We start from the raw sequence: 22,713 nt of genomic DNA on the forward strand, positions 1-22,713 counted from the left end.
AAAAACAAATCTTCAAAGAACTTCTATTTTTTCAGACAATGTTATTGAGTTTGAGACAATCAATCATAGTTCATACATACCAAATGGCAGCAAAAAGCTGCTTGAATCTTGATGGCAACTGCAATGTTTTTTTACAAGAAGACAAATAATCTTCATACACATCAAAAAACACAAGATTCTTCATACACAAGCTTCACCATAGTTAGGATATGCATAATACCTGAAAAGCATAATCATCCACAGTTTTGTTGCATTGAGTAGATAGTTACTAGCAACACCGTTCCATTGCCTGTAAGTCGACCTCAAATGAGAAGACACTTCCAACATGTATAACCAATATTTATTTTTACTCACGATAACTTGTATTTTTAATTATTTGGTCAAGTAATTATTATCGTAAGAAAAAGTAACTTATGATATGTAGAATGGTAATGTTTCACAAAAGCAAAAATATATGAAAAAAAAGAAAAAAAATGTGACGCCCCGAGACGAAGTGCAGAGTGATCGCCAGTGCAAAGAGGCATGGATAAGAAGTGGCTCTGATTAACAATTCCAAACGGAGGGGCGCAACGCAAGGATAAACCGGAACACACCCGAACGGGAGGGATTATGAGAATATGCAGGTATGAGACTGTATATTCGAGGAGAGCTTAAATGATTTGATAGATGCTACTCATATTAACAAGGTGCATTTTCTTTTCTGGTGCTCAACTCCAAGGTTAAGCGTGTTTGGCTTGGAGCAATTCCAAGATGGGTGACTCCCTAGGAAGTTTCTCGGGGAGCGTGCGAGTGAGGACAAAACATGCTAGAAAAGGCTTGTGTTGGTCTGTGGGGATAGCCGTCAAATCTGGAGCCGGGCTGTTACAAAAAAATATCCCCTTCGTCTACAATATCGTTTGCACTTTTGCCATTTTGGTTCATCCACATTATCATTTTCAATTTCATTTATAGCAGTAGGGTCCACAAACTCCACTCACAATAATGGTAGGACTCAAACTCCACCCACACCAATACTCACTAAGACTATCTCCACCGGTGACACTCATGGGAGTGTCACCATATAAGACAAAGCATGAAAACTAAATAAATTAAATAGAAATTGGGGTCAATTGCATGACACTGGGCGGCTCACCGCCCTTGAGGCAAGGGAGTGTCAATGCCACGTGGCACCCTTTCATTGAGTGCCACTTAATTATATATATAATTTTTAAATATTAATTTTTAATAGTTATTTGTAATATAAAAAAATTAAAAATTCTGAAAAAATTTAAATATTAATTAAGTATGTAATTTGCATCTATCGTACTTATAATTTAAATTTTCTATATGTATTTGTAATTTACTTTATGTATTTTAAATTTTATTTAACTCTTGTAATTTTTGCTGTATAATCAAGTAAATTTTAAATTTTATTATTATTTTTTATTTTTTTCACTATTTTTTTTTTAATTTTGAAAATATATTTAAAAATTATTGTGACTAATATAAGAATAAAAATAAAACAAAAAAAAATAAATATTTAGGTCATGTAAGATAAAGGTTGGGTTGTGTATGTGGAAGAGAGAGAAATGAATATTTTAATTGAAGATTGGGTTGAGAGAAAGTCACTGATGGGGATAGTCTAATATTCACCATTTTCTTGAAATTTGTGACGTCCACAAAGTGAAAACAATATCGTGGACGGATGGAGTAAATAAGATGCTGAAAAAAAAAGTAAAAACACAAAAAAATAACTATTGATATGAAGAAAGGTAACGTTTCAAAAAAAAAATAACATAAATTATGATATGTACACAAAAATAGTTTTCTATGCATACAAGTCATATTTATGATTAGAAAAAGTCATAATAAAAAATTTAAAAACTGCAGAAAAATAATAATCCATCCGTCCACAAAGAATGTGTGGTGCGGTAGATGGCACAAGTTTTAATAAAATAGTTAAAAGATGTGATTTTAGTATTGGAGGGTAGTATTGAGCCCACCAAATTATGAAAGTAAATGGTGGGTATTTTGTAAATATTAAGTGTGAATGATGTTTAAATTATAAATGATGTTTCTAAAAAAGAAAAACACACAATCTTAATGGACAGACGAAAATAGTAATAAACACACAATCTTTATTGACGGAGAGAGAAATAAAAAAAATTGAAATTTTTTTTAAAAAGAAACGAAAAAATAAGAAAGAAAAAAAAACACAAATAAATGAAAAAATAGAAAAAAATAATAAAAAAATTGTTGAGAAATGAAAAATAGTGGCATCATCTAGGTTTTGAACCCACACCTCTGGATATAAGGAAATGAGGATACTATTAAAAAACTTGACACGTGACATTATCTATAAGTTTATTGTATCATACAAATTCAATCCAAAAAAATAGCAATAAACTTTAATTAATATAATGAAGTAAGTAAAAAAAGAGATAAAATAAGGAGAATTGAAAAAAAAAACAATTAAAATAATAAAAAAAGAACAAAAAGATAAACAAAAGTGCAAGGTTTAGATCGATACTCAGGCACCATGGCCGGTCTCTCTCTTTTTTCTTTGTTGCATTTTTTTATTGTTAAATGCCTATGTGACAACCGACTAACCACAAAATAAGTGTTGCTAGTTTCGATCTTAGTGACACCAACATAACCTTCTATATTATTTTTGTTTTATTTTAATTTTATATTAATCATAATAATTTTGTTTTAATTAAATAATGTTTAAAAATAGATAAAAGTATACAATTTTATATAAAAAAATTAATTAAGAAAAAAATATCATACATTTAAAAAAATTAAATAAGGTTGAGATTTTCTAAAACAAAATGTAATTTAGTAACTTACTAATTTAATTTGGGAAGAATGAGATTTTCTGTATTGAAAATCGGACTAGAAATTAAGTTTGAAACGAAGGAGGTTAGAAGCTAATTATAATAAATAATTATTGTTACATTACAACAATAAGTTGTGGAAGATATATATATGCATGAGTCTGAATCGAGCTAGCTACATGCTTCGGCCGAGCACCTCATTGATAAATAGAGCAAGTTTTCCTTCAAATCCCTCTAAGTGTTTTCCATTTTTCTTCGCTTTCTTAAAAAATTATAGGAGTAGAACTTTAAGATGGGCATGAAGCTTTTTCTTCAATTCATCCTTAATCGGATTTCAATGAATGGCAGTGTTAAGAGTGGAAATGGAGATATATAGCTTTCAACTGATTATCTGTAAATGCATGTTAGAGAGATGGAGTAATAATTAAAGGTGACCCAGGTGCATATTGAAGAAAGAATCAAAGGAGAATCGTGTATACAGATGGTAGGATATGAACATCATTTAGAAAAACTGGACAAATATTCTTAGGTCTTAAGTTGGGCCATTTTTAGTTTCAGCTGACCTTTTAATTCAAACTGATTAAAAGCTAAATTGAATTATTAATGAGCTGTCCGGTTTCAAATTCGAGTTGGAACCGAACCGTCGTTTCCACAGTTCCGGATTTTGAAATCGGAACCGAACCGACAAGGGAGTCTCACGGTTTCGGTTCGAACCGTTCCGAAACGACGGTTCATGGTTCGAACCGTCCGATAATATATACTCCTTCCGTCTACAAAAAAAATAGTCAATTTTTGTCATTTTGGGATGTCTACAAAAATTATTCCCTTTTCATTTTTGACAAATTTCTATCACATGGTGGACTCTTTTCTCCACTCACAATACAATTAATTATTATTATTATTAACACTGCTTTTTAAGTGGGGCCCTTTCTCCACTCACAATATACTAGCCATTTTTATTAAAATCCGTGTTGGCCCCTTGTAGGACTATTTTTTGTGGACGGAGGGAGAATGAGGTATTGCCTTTTGCTTGATTGACCACCAATTTAAGACATCGTCATTTTAGGACCTGCATTAATTAAGTTCCCCCTCCCCTGGCTCCCTAAGGTATTCTTCTAGTTTGAAAATTTGTGGTTGAATTTTATATCTCTTAGCTAGTTTAACTATGGTCCTAGTCACAGTTTTACGTGGTATTCATTTAGCACAATGATTATACGCTAATTTCATAGAATTTTCAAAACGCATGCTATCGGCAAATTGAAAAGTAAGAGATTTCGTACTAACAAATCTAGCCATCACTTCCCTAGCTACAATATCGTTAAACTTAAAAAGAGAGATTTCAGGCGTACATTGCTCGCCGGGGGTGGAGGTAAGTTGCATTTGTAAACCTTTGCCTTTGTTGGGAAGATGCATATTTTTAATGTGCTTGTTGTAGGTGCCATAGTCGTTCCCCGTGTTGAAAACGTAGGGCTTTGCCACAAAGGTTGCAAACGGCCTTCGTGATTATTTTGCCGCTATCGGGATCAACAAGTCGTACTTTTTGAAGTACACCGTGAAGACGTTGGAACGTGGAGTTTGTTTCTTCTTCACCGCTGTGGGCCGTCGAGACTGGTGGTCCGTTCAAAACTCGTCCATCTCGTCCTCCAAATCAATTGCATCGACATAGCCTTCTTGGTACGTGGATGGAATATCGTCATCGTCATCTTGTTGAGCAAGGCGTGCCACCATGGCCACATCAGCTTGGATTTGTTCCTCCTCCATTTGTTCACGTTGACGACTATTGGGCACCCTTCGGAATTGTGAAGTCGAAGAAGGATCCTCACTACTAACGTAGTTTGCTTCGTTAGGATCTTCTCGAATAACAACACCACGTAAACGACAAGGGCCTCATAGTATATTTTCAATGGTAGCATCGTAATCAATAGGGCTTTTGCCCCTAGCATTACGACGAGAGCCGAAGCCGGAATCAAAAGAAGCTATTTGTGAGGTTTAAGAAAATGGATGATAATAGAAGAAGAAAAATATATAAATAGAGCAAGAATAACAAGAACATAAATATAGAGCTTTAGATTGCTTAGAGTTGAAATGTAGAGTTTTTGAATTTCCATCTCCAACAATCAACTCTATATTTCCCTCTACAATGGAATATTCCATTTTTATGCTCTTTATTATTAAATTATTTTGTCAATTTAATTATTATATATCATATATATTTATAAATAATTATATTTATATTCAATCATATTTAATTATAATTAAATTTAAATATAATTTAATTTAAATATTTTTGATAAAAATTAATTAATAAAGGTCTTATATTTAAATATTACAGAATGATTAATTTATTTCAACAAACATAAAAACTAACATTACTTAATAATCTTAGAATTAAATATTACATAATACTTGAAAAAGCATAAATTACATGATAATAGCAACTAATTTTTAAAATTAGAAAACTCCCCCCACATATGATCGACTAATGCATCACGAAGCACAAAGTGAGTCACTTTATCTTTCATTTTTTTTATAGCGTCCAAGAAAATCTTTAAAATGACTTGTTTCATTTGGCATAGTTTCAATATCTGGAATTGGCACTTCTCTTATATTATGCATAATAATACACGCTTTCATTATATTATGGAAATGTATCTTTTTCTAGTATCGGGCTGGATTTGCAACAATTGCAAATTGGCTTTGAAGAACTCCGAATGCACGCTCCACATCATTCCTACATGATTCCTGTCTCATTGTAAAAAACTTTTTTTTTGCAGAACGTGGTTCATGAAAAGGTTGTACAAGTGTGGACCACTGACAAACATGATTTTCGTACTTCAATTCCACATGATTTGTTGTCATTTCTCCTCGTATTTTTCTTGTAAATGCTTGTTTGTACCCTAATGTCGAGATTCATGAAGATTTGATATTTAGTTGTAGATTTGGTGTGATTTTAAGAAAAATCAAGAATAATTGGAGAAATGTGAAAGCATGGGATCGAACGGTTTGATACGAATCTGTGAGCGCAAACGATGGTCAAATCGGAGTTCGGACGATGGAGAACGAAGTCGAGCAAGTCGGCTGAGCAATGAGCAACATGGCCCATGGTCTCGGTAGCGGCCGCGGGCCCGACCGTGGGCCACTGCTCCAAAATCGCCCAGACTACACCCGCGGTCCGGGCTACAGTTGTGGGCATGATCGTGGGCTTCTACAACAACTCCCCTATGGTCCTTTGCCACGGTCACAGGCGTGACCGCAGGAGAAAGGCGAAAATTGCCACTTTGTGAGCCCTAGATAGGATTTTCACCCCCAACACTCCTTAAACCTTCAACTTGGAGGAATTCTACCATTCTTCAACCAACACCACAACAAACCTAGCCTCCATCTTCTATCATTTCTCTCATCCACACACTAAAATAACACCAAAATCAAAGGAAGAATGGGAAGACTTGGAAATGAGCTTATCAAGACTACATGATTGAAGATCAAGATTATAGGATTTGTCTATGAATCTCTATATTTTTGTTTATGTCTTCTTATGACTTGAGATTTGTTTTGATTATGAATATATGCTTGGCTAAAATCCCTTATTATTTTTTCAAGCTCTAAATTTATTTCTTGTATGAACCCAACCACCTTTTGTGCATTTTTAATTTGTGATTTGAATCGGGAGAGGATAATCAACAATAGATTAGGAGCTTGAAACACATCATCCTAATAAAACGGGAGGTTGAGAACTTGAGTGAGGGCTTATCAATTCTTTGTGCTCTTGAGAGTTATAGGTTAGAAATTGAGCGGGGGACGACAATTATGACCCGTAGTCTATTGTTTTAGTCGTTCGGAGGAGGGCTAAAACTAGTGGGGGGATCACACTAGATAAATAGGCCATATCAAGATTAATATTGAATTAGATTGAAGTTCATTACTATACATCGAAATCTAGTCCATAGGATAACTTACCTTCGAGTCATTCCTCAATTTATTAACTAAGTTTATGTTATTGCTATTTTGTTTGTTTGCTTTAATTTAGCTTTGTTTTAGTTATCAACATCTCTTGATCTTTGGTTGTCTAAATAGGTTGAAAACAACTTATTAATAGTATTTAGAAGTTTAAATTCACCAATCCTTATGGGATACGATCTTACTTCCACTTATTACAACTAAGTAATAGCCCACATTATACACTTTATAATAGCGAAAATAATAGTGAACAACCATTTCGTGTATATTCCATCAGCTAAATAATAGCCCACATTATACACTTTTCCTTGTATGAGATAATGTACGGATGGAGTGATACCTCTAGCAAGGTCACTGAAAAGATGAGATCTTTCCAACACATTAATATCATTATTAGATCATGGCATACCAAAGAATGCATGCCATATCCAAAGGTCATAATCAACAACGATTTCAAGAATAATCGTTGGAGATCCACTACGACCTACATACGAGCCTGCCCAACTTGTTGGTCAATTTTTCTACTTCCAATGCATACAATCTAGACTATCTAACATTCCTGGAAAACCACGTTGTTTACCAATATAAAGTAGTCTAGCAACATCACTAGCATTAGGAGATTTTAGACAATAATCTAAAAATATTTTCACAATTGCACGACAGAATTTCTTAACACATTTAATTGCAGTGGACTCACCAATACTTATGTACTCGTCAGTAGCATCTGTTGGTACCCCGTACGCCAATATTCGAAAGAAAGCTGTTATTTTTTGCAGTGTGGACAAGCTCCATCTTCCTGTGCAATCCATGCGTTGCTCGAAAAAGTTATTATAATTTTTGACAGCATCAAGAATGCAGAGGAATAGACTTCGAGACATTCGGAAGCATCTACAAAACATTCATTTGTTGAATGTTGCATTTTCAGAAATATAGTCGTTGAAGAAACGATGAGTTGCTGCTTCTCGGTCACGATGGATTACCTTGTGACCAAGAACTGAACCTCCATGAATTCTTGTAGCATTTTGATATTCACCCAGTTGGGCTATAATAAGATTATTACTCAAAATATGTTGATGATAACACTCATTTTTCCATGGTTTTTAATGTCCTTATGACGTTAATTTTATAGGGAATTGAGTGTTTGATGATTATTTTGTGCTTAAATTATTTTATCTTGTGAAATATAATACTTGCTCGTACTTTGATGAATTTTACAGAAATATGTAGTCTGAATTTGGAATAGTAGTCTTAATAAAAGTTGTAGTTCGTCTCGATACGAGTTCGTAGGCGCAAACGGTTTGCAAATCCGAGTTGGTGGTGAGTGATTATTTTATTTTTGAGATGATTATTGCTCCATTAGATTTCTGGTGAGATGCCTATGATGATTTCTTTTGCAAAATTCATGATTTTCAATTTTCTTGATATTTTGAACATGATTTGAACTAATTTGCATGATGGATGAGTAATTTCTATCTTGACTTTTGACGTTGAGCAAGCTTGTGAGGATTTGAGACTAACTGCCCATTATTTGCAGTTTGTTCTTTGTTTGAGTGTTGTCATGCATGTAGTGATCTTCTAGAACTTGCCATAGTTTCTGTGTCGAGATTGTTGTTGTGCCCGAGATTAGGAGATGATTTTAGGCCATCTTTTGTTAGCCGCAATTTTTTCCAAACACTGTTCTTAGCGAGAAAAAAAAAATCATTTGTTATCCACTTTGAGCCTATTTAGCTTTTATTCTTTAGCCGGATGATAGGGGGTGATGTAGTATATGAGGATCTCTGTGTGGTGAATGTTCATAGTGGGTAATGAAAAAGAAGGGATGATGTTGTGTTACTATTTACTCTTATAAGCTCTAAAAAGTTGTGAAAAGAAAAGAAAAAAAATGAAAGAATAAAAAAGAAAAGAAAAGGAAAAAAAAGTGTGAAGTCGAGTGTATATTGAGAAATTTATTAAAAAATCGACTTTGTTTGTTGGAAATAAGTGGAGAGCATAAAAGAGTGTTTAGTTCTGTTTTGTGATGTCTAAATACCTTGAGTTATGTTGATTATGGTGGCATAGTTGGGATGAAGATGAATTTTATTCCATACTTGATTTATAAAGTTATAAGGTTGGTGTTCTTGAATTATTTTGAGTCACTTAACCTATATTTCCCTACCTTAACCAATGTCCCTACATTATAACCCAAAACAAATACCTATTTGATCTTACACTTGGCACACTTTTAGCAATGGAGATGGTAGACAATTGGCAAGCTTATGTTAAGAGATCTGCATTGTATTGAATTCGATGAGAGTATACACGTCCATTCCATCAATTGACAGTTGAGTGATACACATTCTTTAGAGAGTCAATTGTTGGATGTCAAGGTTGATTTTGATTTAAATTGTATTTATTGGTGATTCTTGTGTTTAATTGTCGAGAACTTGAGAAAATCTCTTGATCTTTTATTTGGAGGCATCGATGAGGTAAATTTCTTACTCATTCGTGTTATTGTGTGTTTTTCTCATTATTCGAGGATGAACAATATCTTAAGTTTAGGGGAGTTGATAACACTCATGTTTTCATAGTTTTTAATGTTCTTATGATGTTAATTTTATAGGGAATTGAGTGTTTGATGATTATTTTGTGCTTAAATTGTTTTATCTTGTTAAATATGATATTTGCTCGTACTTTAATGAATTTTATAGAAATATGTAGTCTGAATTTTGATGCGTCGTTTTACACCAAAAATAATCGGCAGTCAGCCGATATGCCCACACTGCGCAGACAGCAGTAAGCAAGATCGTCTCCCAAGGGATCGGTGAGAATTCTTCTAAAATTCAACCTGCAAAGAAACTCCAGAAACGAAATTAATGGAAAAAATATGAGAAAATACTAAATCTAAAAATAAATAAATAAAATCTAAAAGAATTGTAATGGTTCTAATTCTAAATAAGTAAATAGAAAATTCCAACAACTAATAAAGAATTCCAGCAATTAATTAAGTCCACCCTAGCTTAATTATTCTGATCATTGATGCAAATATAATTTTTATTCATGCAAGCAAACCAGTTATAACCACCGAAAATGCTTCTGACGTGATCTTATTTCTCCTTAATTATTCGGTAATCAGGAAGACGCTTCACTAATTACTACCCTAATCGACTGACAACTGTAAGAGACGCTCTATAGGTTTAATGAGCCGACATCATTGATTACTAGAGAAATCCGATTCAAAACCAATAAACTCTTACGCAAGATTATTGAATTAAGACTGTTTTTCCCTTGACCCTGATGTGTCAATTTACCACTAATCAAACCTAAACCACAATTACAGATGGCCGGTTCAATTGGCTGTATAATTAATTCTAACCCACTAAATATTGCGCACTACCTAATAGATTAAAACAATTAATAACGATAAACACGAAGAATCACAGATACAAGCATAAAATAAAGTATAAGAATAAATTAGATCTCACAGAATAATCTTGCTAGTGCTTCCCTAATCGTTGCTGGAATAAAATAAATTAACTAAAACTCATAAGAAAATAAAACAAGAAAAATAAATAATAAATTGCGAAGAATGAAAGAAAAGAAAAACTTGAATTAATTTGCTTAAAAATCACATCCCAGCTGCTGCTGTTCCAAAAGTGGCGTGAGTCTATATATCTTTAATTGAAACCTAAAGCTATAATATATACTAGGGATAATAGCCGCTAAATCCTATAACTATTTTCGTTGTCGCATTTTGCATCATTTTCAGAAATTCTGCCTCAGTATATCACAACTAATTAAGGAGTCGCGATTTGCATCATGCAAAATTTTTCGGTAAAATTGAAGATGACTTGGCAGCCGGACTAATCTACGTGGCATAGAATTACAATAGGCAAAACGTTGTCGTTTTGCCTTACGTTTATTTAATTTTATTAATATCTAAACGTCGTCATTTTGTTCTTCTTAGAATTAACAACCCTAATCGTATAACTAGGGTTTATTTTGAATTGAATCTCATAATTTTCGAGCTGAAATTAAGGTTCATAAGATTGGGTGAAATGGCGAATTCATTGTCCTCCTCGCAATCCAGCTGAAATGGCGAATTCCTTTGGATTCGGGACAACGGAGGTGGCTGCTGCCCATTTCGATGAGAAAGAGATGGAGATAGAGGCGGCTGGGCGGCGGTGACAGTGAGCCTGGGGGCTAATGCTGTTGTCGCCGAAGGTGAGTGAGCGGCGATTCTCGTCGTGAATCGAGGGTGAAGCAGCGGCAGCCGTTGGCCGTTGTCGTATGATAGGAAATGGAGGGGATTCCAATGAGATTTTGGGCTGAGATTAAGGGGGGAAGGGTTTCTGAAATTTGGGGAAATTAGGGTGCAGGGTCTGGGAAGAAATAGAAATGGAGAAAGGGGCGGTGCCGGGCTGAGGAAGTAACGGTGATGGCCGCCGGCGCTGGCTGTGCAGCGGGGTCGTGGTTGTGTAACGCGGCGGATAATGAAGACAGAGAGAGAGGAAGCCGAGCAAGATGGAGAAATAGGGGGCAGGAGACGCCACAGAGTGGCTGCCAATGGCGGCCCTCACTGGAGATGGAGGCGGTGAAGCAAGGGGAAGAGAGGGATAGTGGGTTTCTGTGAGAGAGAGAGATCGAGAGTGAGATAGGAGATAGAGAGGGTGAGACACGTCATTTAAAAAAAAATTAACAACTAATTGCCATGTAGATGATAATCACCATTGTCAGCAAATAAAATGCCACATAGATTAATTTACGTTGTCGGAAAACTTCGCCAGATGCAAATCGCGACTCCTTAATTAGTTGTGATATACTGAGGCAGAATTTCTGAAAAATAATGCAAAACGCGAAAATAAAAATAGTTATAGCATTTAGCGGCTATTAACCTACATACTAACCTAAACTACTAATGGGCCGAACAGGTAATAACGAAAGCTATTATAAAATAAACAACTAAAATAATCTAATAACAAAAATATCCTACGGCCCACAAAAAGAGAATAACATAACACCCATTAATAAAATAATAAAAGAACTCCAGCCCGCTAAATCGTTCTCCACGTCAATCTTCAATTTCGGACATCTCAGAAGGTATGGGCACACTGTCCAGCTTTTGTGCTCATAAGCTTTTCTTCACAAACTTTTATTACTTCAAACATCTTCTAACATTGAGCTTCCTTCTTCATAATATATCAAAATCATTAAAAGAATTCATTAGTTCCACAAATTAACTCTAAAAGATAATAATAAGAAGGAATTACGCAATAAAATTCACCAAAAACACTAAAAATATGCGTATAAAATACGCCCAATCAAATTTGGACAGGTAGTGTTAAAGAAAGTTGTACTTTGACTCGATACGAGTTCGTAAGCTCAAACGGTTCACAAATCTGAGTTCGAACGAGAAAGATATAGTCGAAAAAAGAAAATCGCGCGCAGCAGTGAATAGTGTCCGACGGGAATTTCCGAATTTTTGGAATTTTGCGGGATTTTGAGATTTTATCAGTATTTTCGAGTTCTACATTGTATTTATCTCTTGTGCCTATATATAGATCATTTTCCTGACCTATTAGACACATCTCTTTACCTGTTTGCACCCTTCTTCTTCCTATTTTCATATTGAGTCATTATTGGGTGCGGCCAGGTCGCCCCGCGCCCAAACCCGCCCCCTGACCCGCTCTCTTTTGACCCACGCCCCAAATTATTACATTTGTTTATAATAATTGTTACTTTTAATAAGCATAAGGTATACATTTGTTCGCACAAATGTATACTTATGTAAATATAAGTATTTATTATTAAAATAGCGATTTTATTAAAAAGAAAACCTAAAAAGGAACCCTTGAAAGCACAGAAAGCAGACTAAGGGCCGGGCCTCGTTAAAACCTTGCTAAGGAAAACCCAATGGGAAAAACCATAACAAGGTAAATATAAGTATTTATATTCATTCAATATAAAGTATTATATTTTCTAAACCCTAAACCCTATAAACTAAACTCTAAACCCTGTAAACTAAAACCATAAAACCTGAACACTAAACCCTAATATATACATTTGATCGCACAATACTTATGTTAATATAAATATTTACCTTCATTCAATATAAATCATTATACATATCAATAATTATTTTTCCTTACGATGATAATTATTTGATCAAATAATAATATACTTATTTATGTTTATTAAAAGTAATAATTATTATAATAAAAAGTAATAGTAATTGATATGGAGAAAGGTAGCATTTCAAAAATATTATATTTATTGTAATTATTGTTATAATAAAAAGTACTAATTATTATTATAAAGAAAGGTAATATTTTTGAAATATACATTTCTTCACAATATTGATGTTAACTATTTATATTAACATAAGTATACATTTGTGCGAATAAATGTATATCTTACGCTTATTATTATTAAAATGTGTTTATTATAAGAAAGAAAAAGAAAAAGAACCTAAGAGAACCCTTGAAAGCACAAGAAAAGCAGATTAAGGGCCGAGCCTCATTAAAACCTTTTTACGGAAAACCCAGTGGGAAAAATCATAAAAAGGAAAAAGAGTACCCGTCTAGAAGACGAAAAAACACAAGAGGGAAAGAGCGGAAGAGAAAGTTTCCGGAACTCCGGCCTAACCATCGTCCCCAAACAATCTCGGCTCTAGCCCCACAAAACAACCAAACGGGAGGTAGAAGGCCGGTGAGACGCCGTCGCCAACTGCCAACCAAAAAAGAAACAACCCAAACCAAAAACAAGAAAGCAACACGGCCGGTAATACGCTGTCGTCGTGAGTATAACACGAAAGGACCCAAACAGACGGAGGAGAGCTACACGGCCGGTTAAACACCGTCGCCGTGAGCAATCAAAAAACCCCCAACCCAACAAACGCAGAAGTAGCTACCGGCCGGTTATACGCCGTCGCCGGAAGCACCCCACGAGCAAGAAGACCCCGGAGAGCCGAGAAGCTAGAAGTTTCGGTCGGTGAGACGCCATCGCCAAAACTAACCAACCTCAAGAAGAAACTCATAAATAAGACGCCAATAAGAGCAGCCCCGCGCCGAAAACGAGAGAAGAGCAGCGCGCCGTGAAAAACACAGATCACCTTGGGAGGATTCATAGCAGTCGGCCACAACAGCCCAAAGGGGCTTCGCAGCAGAGGCTCCGACGACCAGCCCTGAGCCCGATAACAGAAAGAAGAGAGAGAAAGGAAAGGCCCCACAGCAACAGCCATCCTCACGCCACACTTTCAACCAGGGAAACTCAACAGAGGCGTGAAAACCATCCAAGAACAGGAGCACCCGCCAGGTGTTCGAAGAAACGCCAACACCAAACTGACGAAGCTGTCGTTTGAGCTTCGCGCAAATAAAATATCCTGTGCCCACAACTAGACTAGCTAGTGGTAAGTCCAGAGTCGAATCCACAGGGAACTGAGCAGTAACTTCTCCTGCAAAGGTGTCACTAAAAAGGTTTTGTATCCTGCAGTGTTCTGACCACAACGTGCTTATGGGCAGAACAGGGTTTCCAACTAAAACTGAAATAACAAAGTAAACAAATCAAATAACAAAACAATTCTGACTTGGGTTTGAATCACTAAACATGAACTAGGCACTCGATCATTGGTGCAAAGATTAATCACTATATTTGCATACCAGTGGTTATAGGCATAAAAATTGTTGCGACCCTATTGTCACTCGTCACGCACGTAAAAACCCCTTGCCCAATCTATCCTTTCAGTTTATGATCCCTTAGAAGGGTCAGCTAATGGAAATCAACTACCCCGGGCAACATCCACGCTCTCTGCAATGGTCTATCGCTAGTTGTGCTTTGCCCAGAATGCTTTAAGCTCTAGATAGACCCACTTGACTCTTACACCGATATTTCACAGCAGTCACGGCTCCAACACCAGTTGTACTATTTTGGAGGACGATGGCAACTCGCCTTATGCCCAAATTATTACTTGTGGCCAGAACTCCCTAGTTAACTAGTGACCAATTAATTAACCAAGTTGTTTCAACCTTTTTGGAATCAAACCTAGTGTATCGGGAATATGCTCATACAGTTATTATGCCCAAATTAGACCTCTCGAGTTAGGTGTTCATGCTTAGATCATCTTGCCCAAATCAGAATATAAAACTTAGCCAAACATAAAGTAAATAACACAAGAAAAAGACATAAAGGAAAACATAAAGTAAAAACTGAAATAGAAACTTACTTAAGGCAGGAGGGTACTTACGGCCAAAAGTGCCGCAGAAAACATGAACAGAAAATTAAACAGCTATGCCCATAAGGGGCGACTACTCCTACCTAACTATGGAAAGTAAAACTACAGCAACAGTCTCTCAAAATTCGTGCTTCCCTCCCTCTCTCTCTTCTCCCTCTTCTCGAATGGTTCACAACTATGTGGTATTTATAGGCATGAGTTAGGGCTGCGCAAGCTGGGCCCAAAAGAAGTGGACTGGAATTAGGGTTCCTCCTGCCCATGATTGCATCCAGATCTAGAGGCTGATTTGTTCTTATCCAAACCTCAAGGGATAAGGTTTTGGATATCTTTCCTTATCTGTATCCTCTGCACTCTTCTTCTCTGCCCCGTCTGTACCTTCTGCCCAGCTGATTCCGCTGCTCGGATGATTCCTCTGGCAAAGCCAACTTCGCTGCTCTGGCACTTTGATTCCGCTGGCAGCTTGATTTATCTGGCAAAGTCGACTTTGCTGCTCTGGCATTTTGATTCCGCTGGCAGCTTGATTTCTCTGGCAAAGCCGACTTTGCTGCTCTGGCATTTTAATTCCGCTGGCAGCTTGATTTCTCTGGCAAAGCCGACTTCGCTGCTCTAGCGTTTCTGCACCTTCTGCCCAGCTGATTCCGCTGCTCTGGCATTTCTGTACCTTCTGCCCAGCTGATTCCGCTGCTCTGGCATTTCTGTACCTTCTGCCCAGCTGATTCCGCTGCTCGGATGATTCCTCTGGCAAAGCCGACTTCGCTGCTCTGGCACTTTGATTCCGCTGGCAAAGCCGACTTCGCTGCTCTGGCATTTCTGTACCTTCTGCCCATGATCATCTTCTGATGCAACTGGATCCCACGTGGTACTTATGGGCAAAAGGTCGGTTTGCCCAAGATCCTGCTTCTCGGACTTTTGATCTTCAAAACAAGCTTTTGAGTGTCCCAAACTCTTCTGCTTCAAACTCATGCCTCTTTCGCGGAATGCAGCAGCATTATGCCTTGAAAGCACCTTCTGCCCAAAGAACAGACCTGCTCTGGAACTACGCCCTCCCAGGCGACTGACTCTAGCAAAACAAAGGAAAAAGACTCTATCTAGACCTAAAACAGACACGAAAAACGAGCACAAACATGGGCTCATCACAAACCTTCATCAAAACTTAACACGAACACGACTATGCGTCGATATGTCTAAAGAGACAGCATTCTTGATGGCATCAATAACATACGGCCACCATCCCTCATCTCTATCATGATTAGCCATAGTATCAGCCGCACTATTCCCTTCTCTATAGATATGAGAAACCTGCAAGCGAAAATCAAGGAGAAGACGAAGCGTGCGTTTCCACAAAGCCATGAAACACCACGGAACATCTTGAGAAAGAGAGTTTAAGAGGTTAACAATATAAACTGAATCAGCCTCAATCCAAAGCCAATGCCACCCTCTATAGTGAGCAATATTCACCGCATAAATCACTGCAAGAAGCTCAACCTCGAAAGCAAAACCCATACCACCTTTGAAATGGAAACATCCACGCACCCAACCCCAATTATCCTGAAAAACACCACCAGCAGCAATGCTGCCCGGGGCGCCCAAAGCCGAACCGTCCGTATTGACTTTCATCCACTGTCCTGCCGGCGGCCACCAATGGACCTCAATCATAGTAGGAGGCGGAGCCGCCCTCGTAGAGACCCCAATTCTTCTAAGCACAAGGTAATCTGACTGTTTACCTCGTTTTTGGGCAGTATTTGCTAGTGTTTCTACCGTGCATTCGAGCATGTTTTATAACTCTTTGCCTTATTTTTCACGTGCTCGATGATCTTTTTGGTGTTTTAATGTCGTGTGCAGGGTTCGTGAGTCGTTTAGCATTTTCAGCATCGTTTCGAGCATTTTTCGGAAGCAGTCTCACGGCCGCCGCCGTGCCACGGCGGCCGCAGCCCAACGACGCGGGCCGTGCTCTCCCTTGAAGGAATCCGTGAAGGGCCCTCACGGCGGCCGCCGTCCACGGCGCCGCCGTCTCACGGCGGCCGCCGTCCCTGGCTGAATCCGGCAGTTACGAATTTCCATATAAAAACCCATTTTTAGGGTTTTTCTACACACTTCCGATCAGAACAGCCTCTAGGGCGATTTTCCACATTTTTCTTAAGGTTTTTAGAGCTTCAAACATTTACTTTCATTTTCGGATTCATCGGATCGCTTGTTAGTCCAACTATCTTTTCATCGGATTATTTTTCATCGGATTGCTACGTTGTGTAAGAACTCATTTATTTTCCTCAGTAATTTGAATCCTTTGGTTTATTTGAATTCCTTAGTTTATGCTTTTATGAATGTGATGATGATGAATGTGATGTTTTGAGATTGTTGACTTTGATCTTAATGAATTGTGTGAATCGTTGGATTGTTATTGTTGCTTCGGATTTATTTTATTGGTGAATGTTTTAATAATCTATTTAATAATCTTTGAAGTTTTCTCGAGTTGAATTGATGTTTAATTAGTTTCATTCCTAGGTAATTATTAATCTTTGTTGGTTCATAAGTTGGTGATCGTTTGATTGGAGTGCTCGTTGAAACCCTAAGTTGATAGTCTTCATGTTTAATGCTTGTGGTCTTAGTTGTTCATGTCTCCTGCATTAGTTAATGTTTTAGTGCTTTTTCTGTTTATGTTGTGGTGATTAGAGTGCGAGATAGTGTCAGACCCAATCACCCGATTAGAGTGTTTAGGTTTTATTTCTGTACTTGTGAGTAGCACGATCGAAGCCCTGCTAAGCCTTCCTTGAGAGACGACTTGAGTCACCTTACCACCCTAGGACGACCTCTATAAATTCGAGTCCATCCGTTAGGTGTTTTTGGATGAGTCAAATTTGATTTTTCACATTTTTCTTAAGGTTTTTAGAGCTTCAAACATTTACTTTCATTTTCGGATTCATCGGATCGCTTGTTAGTCCAACTATCTTTTCATTGGATTGCTACGTTGTGTAAGAACTCATTTATTTTCCTCACTAATTTGAATCCTTTGGTTTATTTGAATTCCTTAGTTTATGCTTTTATGAATGTGATGATGATGAATGTGATGTTTTGAGATTGTTGACTTTGATCTTAATGAATTGTGTGAATCGTTGGATTGTTATTGTTGCTTCGGATTTATTTTATTGGTGAATGTTTTAATAATCTCTTTAATAATCTTTGAAGTTTTCTCGAGTTGAATTGATGTTTAATTAGTTTCATGCCTAGGTAATTATTAATCTTTGTTGGTTCATAAGTTGGTGATCGTTTGATTGGAGTGCTCGTTGAAACCCTAAGTTGATAGTCTTCATGTTTAATGCTTGTGGTCTTAGTTGTTCATGTCTCCTGCATTAGTTAATGTTTTAGTGCTTTTTCTGTTTATGTTGTGGTGATTAGAGTGCGAGATAGTGTCAGACCCAATTACCCGATTAGAGTGTTTAGGTTTTATTTCTGTACTTGTGAGTAGCACAATTGAAGCCATGATAAGTCTTCCTTGAGAGACGACTTGAGTCACCTTACCACCCTAGGACGACCTCGTATAAATTCGAGTCCATCCGTTAGGTGTTTTTGGATGAGTCAAATTTTGGCGCCGTTGCCGGGGAGGGCTTTAGGCGTTTGGTTGTGCTACTTTGTTTTCCGTGTTTATTTTATTTTTATTTTTGCTCGGTTATTTTCTTTCTCCCACCGGTGCGTTTGATCTGTTTGTTGAGTGTTGTGTTGCTAGGGAGTTAAAGTCTTAACAGGAATTTGGCATTCTACTTTACAACACTCACCGTGCACGCGAGGTGCTTGAAGCCTAGGAGAGGGTACCGAGTCTCTTTTATCTAGCGTTGGAGTTGAGAAGATGGCAGGAAGAAATTTGCAGTACATGGGGGATTTTACCCGGCCTGTCATAGAGGCCACGAACTCAGCTATTGTGCTCCCCACTGCAGTCAGGAATTACAACCTGAAGCCCAATGATTCAAGTTTGCTCCCCCTCTTCTATGGGCTGCCGAATGAAGATGCCCTGCAGTTTATCCGGGACTTCTGCACCCAAGTGCAAACTTTTCCACTGTTGGAGATCACAGATGATCAGCTGAAGCTTAAATGTTTCCAGTATGCACTTAAGGATCGAGCGAGGACTTGGCTTCTCTCCTTACCGCCTAGTTCTATCACTACTTGGGGAGAGGCTTGTGAGAAGTTTATGTTGAAGTTCTACCCAAATCACAAGACACGAGAGATTAGAACTCAAATCATGAACTTTGTTCAAGGAGTCGACGAGCCACTTCATGAGGCTTGGGAGAGATTCCAGGAGCTCCTCCGCCAGTGCCCGCAGCATCAGTTAACCCCAGTGATGTTGATGCAACTCTTTTATGACGGGTTGCTGCAGACTTCTCAATTTATGGTGTATAGCACGGCAGGAGGTAACATTGCGAGGAAGACTCCCGATGAGCTAAGGGAGATTTTCAAGACCCTAGCCGAGAGCTCACAACAGAAGCCGATCCGAGGAAGGAAAATTGAAGCTAGTGCAGTGGCACCTAACTATAAACCGCAGAAGCCGTCTCTCGAGGACACTATGCAATCTTTTATGGAGATGACTAAACAGGGCATGGAGTCGCAGTCGGCCACAATTAAGCGTCTTGAGACAACCGTGGGGCAGCTCTCTGGAACCTTGAACCAGATGCAACAGCAGCAACAACCGGGGAAGTTACATGGTCAAGGATTGCAGCCTCACCAAGCGCAAGCAGTGACTGTTTTACGCAGTGGGAAGGTGGTGAACAACAAAGTGGAAGCCCCCGTGGAAGAACCACCCAAGGAAGCCCGCATGGAAGAGCAAGTAAAGGAGCCGCTGCAGCCAAGAGAGGAGGAAAATGAGAAAGAGAAGGAGCCCGAAGTGAAGCTCCACAAGGCTGTCAAGCCATATAAGCCACCGGTCGCCTACCCAAGCCGGTTGAAGAATGAAAAGCTGGACCAACAGTTCACCGATTTCTACAACATGTTGGCAAAGGTCAACGTGAACTTGCCGTTGCTAGACGTGATCAGGAATGTCCCAGCTTACTTGAAGTTCTTTAAAGAGTTGGCCTCCAAGAAGAGGAGGTTCGAGGACAACGAGAAGATTTTGGTGTCCGAGGTTGCAAACTCCATAATGCAACAGCCCTTACCGACCAAGCAACGAGATCCAGGTAGCTTTGTGATTAATATTGCTTTGGGGAATGGTAAGGAGGCCTCGGGGATGTTAGATTTGGGGGCTGGAATAAATCTAATGCCTTACTCTATTTTCAAGCAATTAGAGTTAGGAAATTTGAAACCCACTCGTATGTGCTTGCAATTAGCCGATAGGTCGGTGAGGTATCCTCATGGGGTAGTTGAGGATATCCTTGTTCGAGTGGGTGGGTTGATTGTACCTGTGGATTTTGTTGTCTTGGAGATAGGAGAGGTACATGAAAATGGCAAAGAACATACTCTATTGCTAGGAAGACCATTCATGGCAACCACTAACACATTGATAGATGTTAAAAATGGCACCATTTAAATGACTGTGTTAGGAGAGTCAATGTCTTTCTCAGTGCATCATAATCGAGCCATGCCATCATCCTCACTCACTAATGAATGTTCTTATATTGATGCTATTGATGGCTTGGCCGAGATGTTCTTTGTGCAGGAGCAAGAAAGTGTTGAGGTTTTTGCAGGGTCCGCAGACATGGAGGAGTTTGCCCGTGAAGCCGAAGAAAGAGAGCGGGCCTGCAAGACTAAGCTCCCCATTGATGAGGCCGTGGTGATTGACTATGCCACGAAGATTAAGCCGACCTTGGAGCTCAAGGAGCTCTCCAAGAACCTCAAGTATGTATACTTGGAAGGAGAGGCGGAAAAGCCCGTGATCATATCCGCCGAGCTCACGCACGAACAGGAGTTGGCATTGATGGAGGTTTTGCGGAAAAACAAGGCAGCGTTCGGCTGGGGTCTTGCTGATATTAAAGGCATTAGCCCCGCCACTTGCATGCACAGGATCCACCTTGAGGAAGGGGCGAGGCCCAAGAGAGATGGCCAAAGGAGATTGAATCCGGTCCTCATGGAGGTGGTACGCAAGGAAATCCTCAAGCTATTGGCAGAAGGGATCATCTACCCGATCGCCGATAGTGAGTGGGTTAGTCCGGTGCACGTGGTGCCGAAGAAAGGAGGGATCACTGTCGTCCTTAATGATGATCAAGAGTTGGTGCCAACCCGTCCCGTTACGGGATGGCGCATGTGCATCGACTACAGAAAATTGAATGCAGCCACCAAAAAGGACCATTTTCCTCTCCCCTTTATCGATCAAATGCTTGATCATTTAGCTGGTCATAATTTTTATTGTTTTCTTGATGGACTTTCAGGGTATTACCAAATAGCCATTGCACCAGAGGACCAAGACAAGACGGCGTTCACCACTCCCTTCGGCACCTTTGCGTGGAAAATGATGCCGTTCGGCTTGTGCAACGCACCGGGGACTTTCCAACGGTGCATGATGTCGATCTTCGCGGAAATGATAGGTGATTTTGTTGAGATTTTTATGGATGATTTTTCCGTGTTTGGTTGCTCTTTTAATGATTGCTTGGCGAAAATTGATTTGGTGTTGCAAAGGTGCATACTTAGTGGGTTGACTTTAAGTTGGGAGAAGAGTCACTTCATGGTGACTAGTGGCATTGTTCTTGGCCACGTCGTGTCTAAAAATGGCATAGAGGTCGATAAAGCCAAGGTAGAGGTCATTCAAAAGTTGCCTCCACCTATTGATGTGAAAGGAATTAGAAGTTTCCTAGGTCATGCCGGGTTTTACCGGCGTTTCATTAAGGATTTTTCTAAGATTAGTCAACCTTTATGCCGTTTACTAGCCCAAGATGTGCCTTTTGAATTCAATGATTCTTGCATGCATGCTTTTGAGTTGCTAAAATCCAAGTTAAGCACGGCTCCAATTGTGGCTGCACCCGATTGGGCAATGCCTTTTGAAATCATGTGTGATGCTTCTAATTCTGCCGTGGGTGCGGTTCTTGGTCAACGTGTTGATAAGATGTTGCGTGTGATTTACTATGCTAGTTTGACTCTCAATAGTGCACAAGTGAATTACACCACCACTGAAAAAGAGTTGCTTGCTGTGGTTTTTGCTCTAGATAAGTTTCGTGCTTATATTATCGGGTCTAAAGTAATTATACATAGTGATCATGCCGCTCTTAGATATTTGTTGACTAAGTCCCAAGCTAAGCCACGCCTTATCCGCTGGATTTTGTTGTTGCAAGAATTTGATGTTGAGATTAAGGATAGGAAAGGAAGTGAAAATTCTGTGGCCGATCACTTGTCTAGACTTGAACAACATGAGGGTGAGTCAAATGATGTTGTTATTCATGAGTCTTTCCCATTTGAGTATGCATACGCATTGACCTCGGTCCCGTGGTTTGCAGATATTGTCAATTATCTTGCTTGCGGAGAAATCCGACCTAACCTCACTTCCCAAGAGAGGAAGCATTTTCTGTCTCTCTGCAGGCAATATTATTGGGAGGACCCCTATTTGTTCAAGTTGGGAAAAGACGAGGTGATACGAAGATGTGTGCCCAACGAGGAGCAACAACACGTCTTACAGTGGTGTCATGACGCGCATTGTGGAGGCCATTTCGGCGGCCAAAAGACGGCCCACAAAGTGCTCCAATCTGGTTTGTATTGGCCAACCCTCTTTAAGGATGCTCATTCGTTCTATTTAGCTTGTGATCGGTGCCAACGAGTGGGTAATAT

General features: G+C 38.6%; 1 pseudogene; it reads right to left on the reverse strand.

The window, feature by feature from the left end:
- Window positions 1–5,327: 5,327 nt before the first annotated feature.
- On the reverse strand, window positions 5,328–15,942 carry LOC131009660 (uncharacterized; annotated as a pseudogene).
- Window positions 15,943–22,713: the final 6,771 nt, after the last annotated feature.

This window comes from Salvia miltiorrhiza, chromosome 2 (assembly GCF_028751815.1).
Source record: "Salvia miltiorrhiza cultivar Shanhuang (shh) chromosome 2, IMPLAD_Smil_shh, whole genome shotgun sequence".
Taxonomy (NCBI): Eukaryota; Viridiplantae; Streptophyta; class Magnoliopsida; order Lamiales; family Lamiaceae; genus Salvia; species Salvia miltiorrhiza.